Raw genomic sequence first — 13,623 nt, 5'->3', positions numbered from 1 at the left:
CCTATCCTGGTATATATGGTCCCCTCATCCCCATCCTGATACACATGGCGCCCTCATCCCTACCCTGGTATGCATGGATCCCTCATCCCTACCCTGGTATGCATGGATCTCTCATCCCTAACACCCTGGACCTGGTTTTCGCCCGGCTCTGCTCAATCTCCTACCTAGATAACTCACCGCTTCCCCTCTCTGACCACAACATTCTCTCCTTTACACTCACAAATCCTCGCTCACCCCAGCACCCTCCTACCTACCATTCAGTCAGAAATCTACAAGCCATTAACCCTCATACACTTTCAGACTCCCTACACTCATCATTGTCCCCAATCTCTTCTTTGTCCTGTCCTGATCTGGCTGTACATCACTTCAATGACACTCTTAGAAGCACCCTTGACCAAGTAGCTCCCCTCACCCTCAGAACCTCCAAACACAGAGTGAAACAGCCCTGGCTCACATCGCAAACCCGATTTCTCCAGCGATGCTCTAGGTGTGCTGAACGCTTATGGAGGAAAACACACACACCAGAAGACTTCATACACTTCAAATTTATGTTAAGGACATATAACTCTGCCCTTCACCTCGCCAAACAGACCTACTTCACCACCCTGATCTCCTCACTATCCAACAACCCCAAGAAACTTTTTGACACCTTTCACTCCCTCCTCAGGCCAAAAGCACAAGCCCCTATCACAGACATTTGCGCTGATGACCTGGCCTCCCACTTTATAGAGAAAATAGACAATATCCGTCAGGAAATCCGCTCCCAATCACCAAGTTCAGTGACTCCCATCCCTCCCTGCATTTCCCCTGGCTCACTCTCCACATTTGCTCCCATCACAGAAGAAGAAGTCTCCAGGCTCCTCTCCTCTTCTCGTCCAACTACATGCACAACCGACCCCATTCCCTCACATCTCCTCCAGTCTCTCTCCCCAGTCGTCACAACTCACCTAACTACAATCTTTAATCTCTCCCTCTCCTCTGGCATTTTCCCCTCCTCCTTCAAATACTCTATCATTACTCCATTACTAAAGAAACCCACCCTTGACCCATCCTGCACAAACAACTACAGACCAGTCTCCAATCTCCCCTTCATCTCTAAACTCTTGGAGCGCCTGATATACTCACGCCTTACCCGTTACCTCTCCACTCACTCCCTCCTAGACCCTTCACAGTCCGGTTTCCGCCCCCTACATTCGACAGAAACTGCACTCATCAAAGTGACCAATGACCTTCTGACAGCAAAACGTAATGGTGACCATTCTCTGCTCATTCTTCTCGACCTTTCTGCAGCTTTCGACACTGTTGACATCCTCTCCTACTCTCTAGGCTCCAGTCACTAGGCATTAAGGACACTGCTCTTTCCTGGTTCTCCTCCTATCTTTCCGACCGCTCCTTCAGTGTTCTGTTTTCTGGCTCCACTTCATCTCCTCTTCCTCTCACTGTTGGGGTACCTCAGGGCTCAGTCCTTGGACCCCTTCTCTTCTCTCTCTATACAGCCCCAATTGGACAGACCATCAGCAGATTTGGCTTTCAGTACCATCTTTATGCTGATGACACACAACTGTACACATCATCCCCTGACCTTACCTCCGCTGTACTACAGAACGCCACTGACTGTCTGTCTGCAGTCTCCAACATCATGTCTGCTCTCTATCTGAAACTCAACCTCTCCAAAACTGAACTTCTTCTGCTCCCACCATCTACTAACCTCCCTAAATCTGACATTTCCCTCTCTGTGGGTGGCACCATAATAACACCCCGACAGCAGGTGCGCTGTCTGGGTGTTATGTTCGACTCCGATCTCTCCTTCACCTCCCATATACAATCTCTTGCCCGCTCATGCCGCTTACACCTAAAGAACATCTCTAGAATCCGCCCTTTTCTCACCATGGAAACAACAAAAACTCTCACTGTCGCCCTGATCCACTCCCGTCTAGACTACTGTAATGCTCTATTAATTGGCCTCCCTCTCACTCGACTCTCCCCTCTCCAGTCTATCCTTAATGCAGCAGCCAGGGTTGTCCATCTGGCTAATCGTTTCTCAGACGCGTCCGCTCTTCGCCAGTCGTTACACTGGCTGCCAATTCATTACAGGGTACAATTCAAAGTACTTGTTCTCACCCACAAAGCTCTCCACAGTGCGGCACCCCCTTACATCTCCTCCCTCATTTCTGTCTATCGGCCTAACCGACCGCTGCGCTCTGCAAATGACTTTCGACTAACCTCTGCCCTAATCTGTACCTCCCACTCCCGACTCCAAGACTTCTCCCGTGCTGCGCCAATCCTCTGGAATGCTCTACCCCAAAATATTAGGACCATCCACAATTTGCATAGTTTTAGGCGCTCGCTCAAAACACATTTGTTCAGAGCGGCCTATCACATTCAGTAATCAAAGTCATGTTTGTGTGTGTGTAGCCCATTCACTATCTCCATCTAACCCCCACCCCCTGAAGATGGCTGGACCGTCATTGTAAATACATCATTGTAAATACAAACCTGTGCTTTGTATCCCCCCCACCTCATTGTAGATTGTAAGCTCCACGAGCAGGGTCGTCTTATTTCGCTTTAATTATTGTATTGTTAACGTTGTTACTTATGACTGTTGTGTTTGAAACTGTTCAACTGTAAAGCGCTGCGGAATATGTTGGCGCTATATAAATAAAGATTATTATTATTATTATTATTATTATTATTATTATTATTATTATCCCTACCCTGGTATGCATGGATCCCTCATCCCTACCCTGGTATGCATGGATCCCTCATCCCTACCCTGGTATGCATGGCCCCCTCGTCCTTATCTTGGTGTGCATGGCCCCCTTATCCCTATCCTGGCAGGAATGATCACCCTCATCCCTATCCTAGTATGCATGGCCCCATCCCTATCATGGTATGCAGAGCCCCCATTTTGTCCTAGTATGCATGGCCCCATCTGGAGCACCCCACAGGGCCGTGAGATACTTGGTACCGGGCCAGTCGTTCAGGGAAAGTTGCGGCGGCAGTGATCCGGTCCGTGGCCCTGGGCGTCCATTAAAATAAATGAGGAGGAAAGTTTGTAGGGTATTAATTCGTGATGCCACCCGTGGTGTTCGGCAATAAGGGGATGGCCGACGCTGCCTAAGGAGACCGCTGGGGCCGATAGTGATGCAGCAGAGTTGTTACAGCTCTCCATGGGTAGAGCTAGGCCCCTGGGCAGTTATAGTTCTTATAAGGGATAGTGATGTTGGGGTGCATGACTGAGGGAATAATAAATAACTGCAGACACATGAACTGAAGTTTGCTTTTCATTTACTTGATGGTTTGGAATGCAGACCGGAGCACTGCTAACAGATGTAAACGGAGTTCCGGAAAGCCTGGAAGCAATTTAGGGTCCCCTAAGCCCAGGGCTGGTTTTAGGCAAAGTGGGGCCCTAGGCAAAGTTTAAAATGGGGTACCAAATGCTAACATATTGCACATCCCACAGAAGCATTTTGGTTGTATTTACATGCGCTGAGTTCAGGACGCTAAACGAGTGTGATCAACAATATTGAAGTCATTCGACACTTGTTTTCCGGCCTCCTTCTACCATCTGAGAAAGGATGATGGGGACAGAATGATCACTAATGGATCACTAACAGATCACCATACAGTACAGTATCATGTTATCAGCAGCACATCTACAGTTTACACCCCATAGTCATCCATATAATATAATGTGCCCCATAGTCCTCCATATTGTATAATAGATGCCTCATAGTCCTTCATATATTAAAATACACTGCTCAGTCCTCCATATAGTATAATACACTCCTCATAGTGGTCCATATAGTATAATGCACTGCCAGTCATCCATGTAGTACAATTCACTTCCCATAATATAATGCACCCCATAGTTCTTCATATAATGTATTCCCCTTAGTCCTCGATATAATGCAGCCACCCCAGAGTATAAGGCAGCCCCGCCATACAATATAATGTAACCCCCCATAGAATATAATGCAGCCCCCCTCTTATAGTATAATGCAGCCACCCCTTAGAGAATAATGCAGCTACCCCACAGAGTATAATGAAGCCACTCCACAGAATATAATGTAACCCCCCATAGAATATAATGCAGCCTGCCTCATATAGTATAATGCAGCCCCTCCATAGAATATATGGCAACCCTCTCATAGAGTATTATGCAACCCCTTATATTGTATAATGTGTCCCCTCCATAGAATACAATGTAGCCCTCCTCATATAGTATAATGCAGCCCCCATAGAATATAATGTAGCCCCCTCAAAGTAAAATGAAGCCCCCATACAATATAATGCAGCCCCACATAGAATACAATGTAGCCTCCTCATATAGTATAATGTAGCCTCCTCAGAGTATGATGCAATCACCCCCCATAGAATATAATAAATATAATACAGCTCCCCTTATAGAATATAATTTAGCCCCAAATAGAATATAATACAGTTCACCTCCCCATAGAATATAATGTAGCCCCCCCATATTATAATCACAGCCTCCCCCATACAATATAATGTAAAATGTACCCCCCATGGTATATAGCAGCACAGCCCCACCATGGCATATAGCAGCGCAGCCCGGTATATAGCAGCGCAGCCCGATATATAGCAGCGCAGCCCGAACCATCGAGCAGGGCATTAGGCTCCCCGGGGGATGCTTTAGGGGACTGTACTAGAACCAGAAACAGGAAGCCTGCAGAGCACAGGGCGGGAGAAAAGTGTGGGCTTTTCTCAGAGCAGCGCGGGGACGGGAGCAGAGAAGACGCTGACACAGGAGAGCAGAGGAGACAGGTGCAGAGACTGAACACTGAGGGACTGCAGACACAGGCGGTGAGCACTTAGCACGAAACAGGGTACGAGAAGCCTGTCACTGCACAGCTTGGAGGGCTGGTCGCTCCCCTCCTGTTAGAGACTGTGTCACAGCGACAGACCGAACGCCTTGACAAGACGCTCCCCTGCAGTGAGACCCTGCCTTACCTGAGACGCTTCCCTGCGACCAAGGAACATACCGCTACATGACGCTGACCTGCCAAGAGAGTCTGTCCCAGGCAGAGCCCCTCACTCTGGTGAGGGAACGCTGCTTCTGCAGCAGAGGGAAGAACCTTGCATACAGGGGGATACCGCCATCAGCATACCCCTTGAGCTCTCACGTTAAGCCCCCATACACCAGTTGGACTATACCCAGGACCCCAGAGACAGACGACATCAAGCATCCCTCGTGCCTAGGTGCCTACATGGGAGAAGAGTGATCTCTACAAGCAAGATCTCCAGGAACTGATGAGCTTCTTCCCCATAAGAGAATAACTGTGTGTTGTTTTGCACTTCTGTTATTTCTTCAGTCTCTGATATTACCTGTTACAGCATTTACTCTGTTATATTATATGTTCACCAGATATTCTCCCTGTAAATAAACCTCCCCTTTTACTGTTGGTCTGCCTGCTCCGTGGTGACATATATCTCTCCTGCACCTTATTACAGCAGCACAGCCCCACCATGGTATATAGCAGCACAACCCCACCATGGTATATAGCAGCACAGCCCCACCATGGTATATAGCAGCACAGCCTGGCATATAGCAGCACAACCCACCATGGTATATAGCAGCACAGCCCCACCATGGTATATAGCAACACAGCCCCGCAATAGAATATAGCAGCACAGCCCCACCATGGAATATAGCAGCACAGCCCACCATGGTATATAGCAGCACAGCCCGGTATAAAGCGCCCACCTCCCCCCCCCGAGAATGGCCCCACAGACCAGTACTTACACTGATATATTAAAAAAAAAACACTCCACCTTCTCCTCGTGCCCCCGCGTCTCGGCTCCTGCTCTGCCTGGTACACAGTGAGTGCGCCATGATATGACGTCATTGCGCTCCCGCTGTGTCAGAGGCAGAGTGGGGAATGATGGGAGAGGGAGTGTCAGCTGATACTCTCTCCTTCATCATTGCTTTGAACTGAACTGGCATCTATGCCGGTACAGTTCAATGCGGCAGCGGGGGGAGTTGGCGTTGGGGGCAGGTGGGCCCCTCTGCCTCACGGGGGCCCCATAGCGGCTGCATGATGTGCCGCTAGCTGGGGGCCCCTGGGGAAGCGGGGGCCCTAGGCAGCTGCCTGGTCTGCCTGCCCCTAACGTCGGCTCTGCCTAAGCCAGATGGAATTGGAGGCCTCCTTGCTGCACTGTTCTCTGAGGTCCTTGCTGCTTAAAGCTATGCTCAAGCCGCTGTTCCTTATGGTCCCTGAACTAGAGCGGGTACAAAGGAGGGCAAAAAAATTAATAAAGGTGATGGGGGGAACTACAATACCCAGAGAGATTAGCAAAATTAGGATTATTTAGTCTTGAAAAAAAGACTGAGGGGCGATCTAATAACCATGCATAAGTACACAAGGGGACAATACAAATAGCTCTCCGACGATCTGTTTATACCAAGGAAGGTGACGGTCACAAGGGGGCATTCTCTGCGTCTGGAGGAGAAAAGGTTTTTCCACCTACATAGAAGAGGATTCTTTACAGTTAGGGCAGTGAGAATCTGGAATTCCCTGCCTGAGGAGGTGGTGATGGCGAACTCAGTCAAAGGGTTCAAGAGAGGCCTGGATGTCTTTCTGGAGCGTAACAATATTGTATCTTACAGTTATTGTTAGGTTCTTTAGAAAGACGTAGATCTGGGGATTTATTCTGACAGAATTTTATAGGCTGAACTGGATGGACTAATGTCTTTTTTCGGCCTTACTAACTATGTTACCATGTTACTTGCCCGTATGGCAGGCAGCTTGAGCCTGTAACGGGGTCTTCTGTGCTGTAATACCTCTTACATTACCACCCTGTGTTTCAGGAGGTCCACTCTGCTTTTCCTCACTTCTGAATGAAGGACGTTGGCTCGAAAGGCTTTGTAACATGGGAACATATAAAAGATCACTGCTTCTCCATGTATTTCCAGTGTGACAACATTTTATTCATCGGTCTCAGAATATATATATATATATATATATATATATATATATATATATACACATACAGAGGGCCGGACAATCAATATGTGTCGGGCCAGTAGATAACAGGCTCCAATTTAGATGCCAGATGTACATTACAATAGCCCTAGGATTTAGAAAGGTGGGGGGGGAGGTCAGAAGTGGGATATCTCGCTTACCTCTGCCCAGGGGTTGCAGCCGATCTGTTGCTGCATTAAGGGCATACATCTCACATTACAGCTATCATACGTGCATCTCCTATTTGAGGTGCTGGGGGGTTCTGTAACACGGCTCCCCCTTTTCAGCGACGCGATCGGCATACACAGTCTGATCCTTAACGGATTGGCTTGGGGATGACCGAAGTCTATGGGGTTGGTACAAGTTCCGTTTATCGACTTAAGTCCATTGGCGTTACCATTTTGTTTGCTGGGTCTGTAGTGAATGGTGAAGTCTAGAGGTTGTAGGGCTAAACTCCACCGCAGTAATCTGGCGTTGTCTCCAGAGACCCGATTAAGCCACACTAGGGGATTATGGTCCGTTAGGAGGGAAAACTGTCGTCCACACAAATATGGTTGTAACTTCTTGAGTGCTTATACTACTGCCAGGCACTCCTTCTCGATGGCCGCATAGCTTACTTCGCGGGGCAGTAGTTTCCGACTCCGGTAAGCTACCAGGTGGTCTTGACCGTCCAGCCCGACTTGGCTCAGCACTTGCCCCCAATCCAAACATAGAAGCTTCTGTGTGAACCAGGAAACGTTTAGTTGGATCGGGTAGAGCCATACCGGGGAATTTGTGAGGGCGTGGTTTAGCTGGAGGAAGGCTTCCTCACACTCGGGGGTCCACGTTACCTGGCGGGGGAGATTCTTACGGGTCAGATCAGTGAGGGGCTTTGCTACGCTGCTGTAATTGGGGCCAAATTTCCTATAATACCTGGCTGTCCCTAGAAACGCCATGACCTGGGTTTTAGTGCGTGGGGTGGGCCATTTGGCTATGGCCTCAATCTTGGCTGGTTCTGGTCGCTGTTTCCCACTTCCCACCCAATGTCCTAAATACTGAACCTCTGCTTTGCCCACGTGACACTTGTTGGGGTTCAAGGTGATTCCGGCCTTGTGGATCCTGTCCAATAGTGTCTCTAGGTGATTTAGATTCTCATCCCATGTCGCGCTGTAGATGGCGATGTCATCCAGGTAGGCACAAGCATAGTCCTGGAGACCATCCAGAAGCCAGTCAGCCAGCCTCTGGAAGGTCGCAGGGGCATTCTTCATCCCGAATGGCATAACTCGAAACTGGAATAAGCCGAACGTGGTAACAAATGCAGACTTGGAAATAGCGTCAGGACTTAGGGGGATCTGCCAATAGCCTTTGCATAGATTGATGGTGGTCAAATACTTTGCCCCCGCCAGCCGGTCTAACAACTCATCCACACGCGGCATGGGATACGCATCCGTCACCGTTTTCTCATTTAGCTTGCGATAGTCTACACAAAACCGTGTAGTCCCATCCTTCTTGGGCACTAACACTACGGGGGATGCCCAGGGACTATCTGACTCTTCAATGACCCCTAAATGCAACATCTCTTGTATCTCTTGTCGCATCCCTTCTCGTACAGACTCAGGGACGCGGAAGGGGTTTTGTCGCAGGGGGGTCTGATCCTGGGTCTCAACCTTGTGTTGAGCCAGGCAGGTGTACCGCGGTCTCTCTGAAAACATCCTCTGTCACTCCCTCAACAACGCCTCCACCTGCTGTCTCTCCCAGGGCCCTAGGTTTTCTCCCAAGTGTACCTGGTCCCATGTTTTAGACTGAGTCCTCTCCCCTAAGACATCAGGCAAGGGGAGTCCTGCTACATCCTCTGCTTCGGGTGCACAGATGGCCACTACCTCTTCAGGGCACTCCTGGTAGGGCTTCAGCCTATTCACGTGGAACATGCGGATAACCCTGGGGTCGTCACAATCGGCGACATTGTAGGTGGTGTCGGCTATTTTCCCCACTACCTGGTAGGGCCCCTGCCATGCAGCTTTGAACTTGTTCTGCCTAGTTGGTTCTAACACCAGGACCTACTGTCCTCTCTCAAAGGTGCGTTCTCTGGCCCTCAGATCGTACCATTTGCGCTGGCGCCGTTGGGCCACCTGCAAGTTCCCACGTACAGCCTGAGTCAGCTCCTGTAGGCGGTCCCGGAATTCCAGCACATAGGGCACAATAGGTATCCCTTCTATGGTTCCCTCCCTTTCCCAGTGTTCTCGCACTGAGTCTAGGGGTCCCCTTACCTGCCTCCCGTATAACAGTTCGAACGGGGAGAACCCCGTTGATTCTTGGGGCACCTCCAGATAGGCAAACAGGAGGTGTGGCAAGAATTTTTACCAGTCCCTGTAGGTCCTGGTAAAAGTCCCAATGAGTTGTTCTAATGTTCTGTTAAAACATTCACATAACCCATTGGTTTGCGGGTGATACGGGGCACTTCTAATGGACTTTATGCCACACAGCTTCCACAGTTGCTTGGTCACCTCTGCTGTAAACTGGGTACCCTGGTCCGAGATAACCTCCCAGGGAAATCCAACCCGTGATAAAAGCTGGAGCAGGGCAGCCGCCACTGTCTCTGCCAGTATGTTAGGTAATGCAACCACCTCTGGATACCGTGTGGCATAATCTACCACTGTCAATATATACTTTTTCCCTGACGGACTGGGTTTGGCTAACGGCCCTATCAGATCGACCGCTACTCGGCTAAATGGCTCCTCCACAATGGGGAGTGGGTGTAGTTTGGCCTTGCAGTGATCTCCCCTCTTGCCAATGCGCTGGCAACTGTCACAGGTCTGGCAGTACTGACGAACATCATAGGTTACCCCCGGCCAAAAGAAGTTTTGTGTCATGAGAGATTCGTAGTAGCTCCTGCCTATACTTCTTGGGAACTACCAGCTGTCATTTTATAGTGGGGTTCGTCCCTGTGTGGTGCTGCTCTGTAACCCGGTAGAGGAGTCCCTGATGCCATACAAACTGTTCCCCTTCCATTACTCGTCTCCCCTCCTGTGCCTTCCCACGATACGCCTGTAATGAGGGATCCTCAAGTTCCTCCCTTTTAAACTCAGCTGGGGTGGCCCAAGAAATGTGTCTGGCTATGGGAATACGTGTAGGGCTGGGGTGTGTTACCTGGGCCTCCTCTGAGTGTGATTCCGCCTCCGCAGCTCAAGCTTGTCTCCGGGTGGTCACAGGATAGGTCCTCATGATAGATAGAATGCAGACAACATGGGCCCCAAGTCATTTCCCAGCAAGACGTCTGCAGGCAAATCCTCCATCAGGCCGACCTCAACAAGGCCATCCCCAACTCCCCAGTTCAGGTGAATCCTGGCAGTGGGCAGTCGATGTATGGCTCCCCCTGCTACACGAACGGCCACTGTCCGGTCCGTCTTCTCTTGGTCCTGGACGAGATGAGGCTTCATAAGGGTCAAAGTTGCTCCGGAATCTTAGTGCCTGCATACATTTCCCATTAACCCACACCGCCTGTCGATGCTGTTGTCGATTATCTGCCCGGGCTACCTGCACGGGGTCTACTTCATGCAGCACTTGCTCCATCTCTTTCATCCCCGGATTATTCATAGCCCCCAATGCTGGGTCAGCTTCGCCCTGGTAGTAGTGTACAGCGGCCCAGTTGACGGTAGCCGTTCCCACCTTTGGCCACTGTGTACGCTGAGTCCGGTTGGGACATTGTCTTTGCAGGTGGCCCAGTTGATGGTAGGCGTGGCATCGCACCCCAGGGGGACTCTGTTAAGCCGGGGTTTTAGCTGGTCTCCTGACAATCTTCTGTGGTTTAGGGGCCTCCAGACCGATGGGAGGGTCCCTAGTGACAGTCTTTGATCCTGGCAACTGAGACCTCCTGGCGTCATGATGTTCATCGGCCAGACGAGCGGCCTCCTCAAGAGTCATTGGCCGCCTGTCCCGAAGCCATTCTTGTGTCTCGGGGTTTAGTCCAGTAAAGAATCGCTCTAACAAGAATAGCTGGAGGACATCCTCCTTAGTGGTTGCTTGGCTCCCTTGTACCCACTGTAGCAGTGACCGCCGTAGTTTACAGGTTCATTCAGCAAGGGTATCTGTTACCTGTTTTATAAGTCCGCAGAACTTTTGGCGGTATGCCTTTGGTGTCAGCGCATAGATCACTTTTTTGACCCGCTCATAGTCCATACAGTTCTCATTAGGTACCATGCGATAGGCGTCCGCTGCCCGGCCAGTCAGCTTGCTGGACAGAACCTGAACCCAATCCTCCGGCTTCACTTGATGAAGGGCACACTGCCGCTCAAATTCCTGCAGAAAGCCATCAATGTCTTCCTCTGCTTCCCCCAACTGTCGGAAGGCATTATACTGGATTTTTTTTTGTGGCTTACGGCTGACGGTACCTGGGCGGAGGCCAGAGCTCCCCCTGCTAGCTGACTCTCTTCTCTCTGCTCTGCCATCTCCATCTTGGCTAACTCTACTTTGGTCCGCTCTGCCATCTCCATCTTGGCTAGCTCTATCCTGGTCCGCTCTGCCATTTTTTCCTTTAGATCAGTACGCACATCAGCCATCACCTCTCGTGCGATCTCTACTGCAGGGTTTGGGCCATAGAATGCCTGTCTGCTCTTTACCTCCCTCTGGAATTCAGTCTCTTCCACATTCACATTGGGGGGCGCTGCACTGTTGTGTTCCATGATGGCTGCTATCAAATCTGCTTTTGTTTTGTTGCTGGCGATAAACCCTCGAGCTTCCACCAGGTCTTTTAATGTATTCCTCTTTAACTTCTGGTAGTTGTTTTCCATTCAGTCCTTTACTCCTATAGACGGGGTATCACATCCCGCCGCTGCCACCAGTGTAACGGCCTTACTAACTATGTTACTATGTTACTTGCCCGTATGGCAGGCAGCTTGAGCCTGTAACAGGGTCTTCTGTGCTGTAATACCTCTTACATTACCACCCCGTGTTTCAGGAGGTCCACTCTGCTTTTCCTCACTTCTGAATGAAGGACGCTGGCTCGAAAGGCTTTATAACATGGGAACATATAAAAGATCACTGCTTCTCCACGTATTTCCAGTGTGACAACATTTTACTCATCGGTCTCAGAATATATATACATACAGAGGGCAGGACAATCCATATGTGTCGGGCCAGTAGATAACAGGCTCCAATTAAGACGCCAGACGTACATTACAATAGTCGTAGGATTCACAAAGGTGGGGGGAGGTCAGAAGTGGGATATCTCGTTTACCTCTGCCCAGGGGTCGGAGCCGGTCAGTTGCTGCATTAAGGGCATACATCTCACATTATAACTATCATACATGCATCTCCTATTCGAGGTGCTGGGGGGTTCTGTAACAGAGCCTATTGTAGGTGTTGCTCCTTTGTGGTGGCTCTGGGCTCTGATATGCTGCTGTGCCCCGAGTGTCTGATGGGCATGGGGACCTGCAGTTCCCTGCCCTCCAGATTTAGCTGCTGGGACTTCTGTACCCGTGCAGCCATGGACTCCGGTGTCCGGCTCTAGCACTCTGTTCTGGGGTGAGCTTGGTCACAGCTCCACTTCCCAGCTTTTCTTAGACTTCTCTCTTCCTCTATAACGCTTCTCTGACTCAGACTGCAACTCTCATCTGGGGATGAGCTCCTCACTCTTCGAGTCCCCACCACTGACTGCCACACCCTCCTCCAGGTGAGAACTAGTAGGGAAGTGTGGCGCCCCTGAGGCTTCAGTTGCCACAGAGGTACTGCACCTCCTCCTGAGGTGTGGTACCCCACCATCCAGGTAAGGTGGAGACTCCTGACCACACTCCAACACCTGCACCCCCACATCACAAAGTAGTGTAGCAAAGCACCTTCGGCGGCTCCCTGCTTGGAGTATAGCAAAGCACCCATTGGTGGCTCCCTGCTTGGAAGACGAAACGTGCTGGGAGGCGGGTGGAGTTAGTATATATTGAAAGAGCGGGAAGTTTTTAGGGTCTTTGGAGTAGTCTGAGTCAGAGAGTGAGGAGCCAGCCAGCATGTGCGGCTGAGTGGATCCCTGGAGAGAGGGATGGATGGATGGAAGTGCTGCAGCAGATCCCAGTGACCTGGGTCTGCTGGCACAGGAAAGGAAGAGTGAGAGTGCGACAAAGACTGAAAAGCCTAATTCTCCATAAGAAGGAAGGATTAGTTCGGAACGTGAGGAGAAAAGAGAACAGAGGACTTGGGGTTAGAGGAGAACCCTTCCGAGAAGTTCTTAGCGCAAGGCCGGGGCCCGGTCCCCGAGGTTGTATGGATACTAATGGTCCTGCAGCAGAGACCGGAGGAATAGAAGTAGTACTAGTGACCGCTTTATTCCCACACAAGACTTGGGGGCACAACATCAACCGAATAGTGAGCCGGTACTTAGTAGCAAGGAGTCCCCGAAGCAGGCTACAGCTGTCTGCCGTGCGAGTAGAGTTCATAGGAACATCTGACAGGAGGCACTCCAGTGTACCTCAGTACTGAGAGTACTTCATTCTTAGGCGCTATAAGAGGAGACGTTCAGAGAAGGTACATGTCGGCGGAATGTTGGAAAGGAGTATTCCATCTGGCCTGGAGGATGACTGAGTCCCTGACCCGGAAGACACGGCACGGAGGCAGGCACTCGTTTGTACAACAGACTGTGAGTAAAGCTTTGGAACTACATGCCCTGGTGTCC

Source organism: Dendrobates tinctorius, unplaced genomic scaffold (assembly GCF_039654945.1).
Source record: "Dendrobates tinctorius isolate UK_male_01 unplaced genomic scaffold, ASM3965494v1 ptg000075l, whole genome shotgun sequence".
Lineage (NCBI taxonomy): Eukaryota > Metazoa > Chordata > Amphibia > Anura > Dendrobatidae > Dendrobates > Dendrobates tinctorius.
The sequence above is the reverse complement of the archived record's forward strand: the minus strand, read 5'-3'. Positions refer to the sequence as shown.